Here is a 6,459-nt window from a genome sequence, read left to right as displayed (position 1 = left end):
ATATGTGGGGCGCTATACCACAACAATTAGAGCCCTTAGAAATAGGAGACTACCTATTGGGTCATATAAACCACGGCCCAGCCGATACAGATAAAATTTACTTTTTTATTTTAAAAAATACAGGATTTTACCGATCAACATAGGCTAAAATGGTACAATTGGTGGTCCTTTTAACGCGTTTCGGGTCTGCGACCCTTTTTCAAAAAACGGACGAGTATATACAAAACATTCATTTTGACAGATCTTTAAATACAGAATAGAAGATGGAATAAACCACTTACGTTCCTGTGTTGGTGAATGGCTTGGCGCCAAGAAGCGGGGGAGGTTGCATCTGCCCGCTTTAGGGGACAGTACGCCAAGTGGATTTTTTGATCCACTGCGCATGCGCCAAACTCCGGTCTACCGGAAGTGACGTCACCGTTGTCACGGTGATGCGTCTTCAGTATAGAAACTCTTCCGGGTTTGTGCCGCGATACACGAAGGTAATGTGGAACATACCCTGTTGCTATGGTGAGGTCACCTCAATATGGGGCCTCATCTAAGCCTGTAAAACGTTCCTCTGGTTAATAGGATATGGTACTTATCGCTGATACAGTAATATATTCTCCATAGATGGCTATTATAGGTTATCTTCCCCAGCAACGAATTTACAGGGAGAGCGCATATACTGCATACAATAAACGTGACTTATGTGGATAGTATATATAAATGGCCATATACAAACCACATATATATATATATATATATATATATATGTATGTATGGTATGGTACCAATTCACAATAAAACTAAGAACGAAAATTGGACCTAAAAACCATATATACACACAAAATATACATATAAATATACATATATAAATATAAATATAGATATAAATAATGGTATAAATAATCATATGCATAAAATTGTACAATATAAATAAGTATAAATAAGCAATTAAATAGGCAATAAAACTTGATATAGGCGATATGGGGTGGCTTCAAAATAATTTCAATTTCACCACAAATTATAATAACTGGTGACTCACACGATGATTTCATTATTTACAGACTAATGTCTATACATGTACCTAAACTATATATGTATAAAAAATAAATAAAATATCCGTAAACATATGTATATATATAAAATATGTATAAAAAACATGCAAAGATTTTCTTAAAAAAGATACATATATACATATATAATTTCATATATATAGAGGCGGGTACTCTACCAGAATATACTAAAATATACTTTCAAGACTCTCATTCAAACCGTTAGGGACTAAACATTGCATCTTGAAAATCCAGAACATTTCCCTTTTCTTAAGGTGTTCAAACCTCTGTGGAGTTGTAGGGTCAATATGTTCTATAGGTGTCAAGCTGAATTCTTTTAGGTTGCACTTGTGATGAGAGGCCGCATGACGGGACACACTATGAAGGGCATATCCATTTTTGATGTTCTGTCTATGATTGTTAAACCTTTCCCTTAGAGTTTGTATTGTGCGTCCGATGTATTGGAACTTGCATGTGCATTCGATTAAATAAATCACGTATTCAGAACTACAATTGAGAAAGGATTTAATTTGGAATATCTCCCTAGTCGTGTTTGACATGAAGGTGGTTCGCCGATGACTAATTGATTCGCAGCATTTGCATCTTATGTGGCTGCATCTGAAGCTACCCACTGTTTTTGGAAAAAATGATACTTGGATGTTTTTACTCTTTTCGGGCTTTAAGCGACTTGGTGCAAGTATGTTCCTCAAGGTGCGGGATCTCCTGAACGTAAGTCGAGGATTTTTGAGTATAGTATCTTTCAGATAAGGGTCATGTGTTAGTACTTCCCAATGTTTTTTCAATATATTACGAATTTTTTGGCTGTCACTAGAGAAGGTAGTGATAAAGTTGACATCCCTCATCTCAGTCGGGGTATCTTTCTTGCCCGGTTTTAGACAATCCTCCTGACTGAGTGTAGCTGCCCTTTGTTGTGCTGTTTGTACAAGGTTTAATGGATACCCTTTAGATCTAAAACGCCCTGTAAGGATATTGCTATGCTGGTCGTAATCGGCATTGTCCGTACAATTCCTCCTTATCCTTTTAAACTGGCCATAGGGTATGTTGGTAAGCCATTTTTTGAAATGGCCACTGTTAAAGTCTAAATAGCTATTGCTATCCACTTTCTTAAAATACGATTTTGTCTTAACAGTGCCTTCTGGTGTGTGGGATACCACCACATCCAGGAATTCTGCATCATTCTGTGCAATATTGCATGTGAATTCCAGCCCCCACATGTTGTCATTAATTTCTTTCACAAATTGTTCGGCTTCACTATGTTTTCCGTCCCAAATTATGAAGATGTCATCTATAAATCTTTTGTAGAGGCGGCATTGAGGGAATGCTTCATGCTGATAAATTACCTGTTCTTCAAATAGTCCTACATATAAATTTGCAAAGCTGGGTGCAAATTTGCTACCCATTGCCGTCCCTCTTTTTTGCACAAATATTTTATTAAGAAAAGAGAAATAATTGTGCTTGAGTATAAAATTTATTGCCCTCAAAATGAAATTAGTCTGTTGTATGGGGATAGTAGGGTCTTTGTTCAGAAAGTGTGATATGGCGTGTACCCCCAAATCGTGTGGGATATTGGTATAGAGTGATGCAATATCTAGAGTAATGAAACAGTATGAGCTGTTCCACCTTTGACGAATGACATGTTTGATAAGATCTGATGTGTCCAGCAAGAATGATTCCAATTCCCTAACATATTTCTGAAGGTACAGATCAACATAGTGGGACAAGTTAGAAGTCAGAGAGTTTATCCCTGAAATAATTGGCAGATGGTAGAAGAGTGCCATTGCCGGTTCCTCTATCTTTAGGTATTGATACTCCTTTTTGTTTAAAATATTCAGGGACAGGCCTTCATCTAGGAGCGAATACAGTTCCTGCTTAAATTTTTGGGTGGGGTTACTATCTAGTCTCTGGTAGAACCCTGTATCAGACACTAGTCGTAAGGCCTCGGTTACATAGTCTGTTCTATTCATAACGACTATTCCTCCACCCTTATCCGCCGGTTTAATAACCAGTTCATCTCTGGCTGCCAGGTTTTTCAGGGCTATCCTCTCTTTATAGGACAGGTTACTCTTTTTTTGCATTTTATTGTTACTATTAGTATGAGATAGGAGTTTCTGAAATTCAGTAGATACTAAAGTATAGAAGGTCTCTATGAAGTTGCCCTTATGGTGTGTCGGGTAAAAAATAGATTTCGGTTTTAGATTTGTGTGTATAGGGAGTATATCTTGGCTAAGTTCAATTGTTTGGGTTGTTCCAACCTTGTTATCTGTGGTCCCAGTTATCTTATTCTCAATTAGATTAAAATGCCTTTTAAGAGTTAATTTCCGTACAAATTTATTTAAATCGACGAATAATTCGAATTCATCAGATTTAGATGTAGGACAATATGAGAGTCCTTTCTGTAGGACTTTAGTCTCATATTCTGATAGTTCGAAAGAGGAGAGGTTGAAAATTTTGACTATATTATTAATACTGTTCTTACTTATATCTTTTTCGTTTTTTGTGATTCTTTCTTTTTCTTTTTCTACTTGGGTTGGCAGGTCCTTTTGTTTTTTGGGGTCTCCACCAGTGAGTCTTCCTGTGAGAACGGTGAGTCTAGAATTTCTTCTCCCGCCTCGTCTGCCTCTCTTATGGGGTTTTTTCTTTTCAGGCTTAGGGGTTGTGCTATGTGCGTAGTTTCTTTCAGGAAAGTTTGTAGCGTGTATTGATGTAAAGGAGTTTTGTTTAGTTCCCCCGGGAGTCCTAAAAAAGACGCTGATTCATTTAAGGAGGTGGTGTCATGTATCTGAACTAAATCTGTTGGTACTACCTTGGAGTGGAAAGATGGTAGTGGGGTAAAAAACTGTAATTGGGTTTCTTCCTGGGGGCCCTTAGGTGCGGGACTGCAATCATGTACTGTTAGTTGTGATACATTTAGGTCCTCAGTTTGATAACGGCCTGTCGGTAGGGAAGGTTTATGTGAGTTAATAAACTCTAAATCTAGGGGTTCTTTAATTTCACCCCTAGTGGTTTCAATCTCCCCATATGTATTTTTTGGGGTCTTATCTGACCTGATCTTTTTATCATTATTAATGTTATTCATCCCTGTAACAGGGCATTCGTTTGGTCTTCTAGTTGGATTTTTGTGTGAGGTTGGTATGAAGACCCTCCCTTTGGGTTGGTCTCTTTGGTTATGTCCCCATGGTTCGCTTTTTTTCGTGGTTTTGGACCTGCTGTTTTTTCTATAACCCTTTTTATTATTGTTATCAACAAAATCTCTGTTGGGTCTAGGGGTATTATGGGTGGTGGGGGTCAAACTTCTTTCCTCCCTCTCCTTGTTTTTCGACCAGTACTTAATGTTGCCTGTTCTGAAATCACGCCTATCCCTTTCTAATTTACCTAATTTTTTCTCTAAAATATCTTTTTCCAACAGTTCTAAATCTATGGTCAGTTTCTTATGCTGTTTGGAAAAAGATGCTAGTTGGTCAAAGGGTGTTAGTTTACTCATAATCTCATCAATTTTATCTGCACAATCCTTTGACAACGCCAACCTTTTGGCACTTAAACATTTCAACAGTGATAGAGAGCATTCATGTAAAATTGTATCCCAATCTTTAATAAAAGACGGGTCATTTTTGAATGCCGCCTCCGTGCGTATTCTTAAACCTCTTGTCAAACACGACTAGGGAGATATTCCAAATTAAATCCTTTCTCAATTGTAGTTCTGAATACGTGATTTATTTAATCGAATGCACATGCAAGTTCCAATACATCGGACGCACAATACAAACTCTAAGGGAAAGGTTTAACAATCATAGACAGAACATCAAAAATGGATATGCCCTTCATAGTGTGTCCCGTCATGCGGCCTCTCATCACAAGTGCAACCTAAAAGAATTCAGCTTGACACCTATAGAACATATTGACCCTACAACTCCACAGAGGTTTGAACACCTTAAGAAAAGGGAAATGTTCTGGATTTTCAAGATGCAATGTTTAGTCCCTAACGGTTTGAATGAGAGTCTTGAAAGTATATTTTAGTATATTCTGGTAGAGTACCCGCCTCTATATATATGAAATTATATATGTATATATGTATCTTTTTTAAGAAAATCTTTGCATGTTTTTTATACATATTTTATATATATACATATGTTTACGGATATTTTATTTATTTTTTATACATATATAGTTTAGGTACATGTATAGACATTAGTCTGTAAATAATGAAATCATCGTGTGAGTCACCAGTTATTATAATTTGTGGTGAAATTGAAATTATTTTGAAGCCACCCCATATCGCCTATATCAAGTTTTATTGCCTATTTAATTGCTTATTTATACTTATTTATATTGTACAATTTTATGCATATGATTATTTATACCATTATTTATATCTATATTTATATTTATATATGTATATTTATATGTATATTTTGTGTGTATATATGGTTTTTAGGTCCAATTTTCGTTCTTAGTTTTATTGTGAATTGGTACCATACCATACATACATATATATATATATATATATGTGGTTTGTATATGGCCATTTATATATACTATCCACATAAGTCACGTTTATTGTATGCAGTATATGCGCTCTCCCTGTAAATTCGTTGCTGGGGAAGATAACCTATAATAGCCATCTATGGAGAATATATTACTGTATCAGCGATAAGTACCATATCCTATTAACCAGAGGAACGTTTTACAGGCTTAGATGAGGCCCCATATTGAGGTGACCTCACCATAGCAACAGGGTATGTTCCACATTACCTTCGTGTATCGCGGCACAAACCCGGAAGAGTTTCTATACTGAAGACGCATCACCGTGACAACGGTGACGTCACTTCCGGTAGACCGGAGTTTGGCGCATGCGCAGTGGATCAAAAAATCCACTTGGCGTACTGTCCCCTAAAGCGGGCAGATGCAACCTCCCCCGCTTCTTGGCGCCAAGCCATTCACCAACACAGGAACGTAAGTGGTTTATTCCATCTTCTATTCTGTATTTAAAGATCTGTCAAAATGAATGTTTTGTATATACTCGTCCGTTTTTTGAAAAAGGGTCGCAGACCCGAAACGCGTTAAAAGGACCACCAATTGTACCATTTTAGCCTATGTTGATCGGTAAGATCCTGTATTTTTTAAAATAAAAAAGTAAATTTTATCTGTATCGGCTGGGCCATGGAGACAATTTAATTTGGATAGTGCCTGTATGTGGCAGTCCAAAAAAGTTTTCAAAGCAGAGGAGCAGGTAGCTGGTCCTCCAAAAAGATTAAATAAATTGAGTGCCTGTATGTGGCAGTCCAAAAAAGTTTTCAAACCAGAGGAGCAGGTAACTGGTCCTCCAGAAAAATTACATAGATTGAGTGCCTGTATGTGGCACTCCCAAAAATTGTTTAAAACAGAGGACAGGGTAGTTGGCCCT

Source organism: Engystomops pustulosus, chromosome 8 (assembly GCF_040894005.1).
Source record: "Engystomops pustulosus chromosome 8, aEngPut4.maternal, whole genome shotgun sequence".
In the NCBI taxonomy this organism is placed as follows: Eukaryota; Metazoa; Chordata; class Amphibia; order Anura; family Leptodactylidae; genus Engystomops; species Engystomops pustulosus.
Note: the sequence above shows the minus strand (reverse complement) of the source record.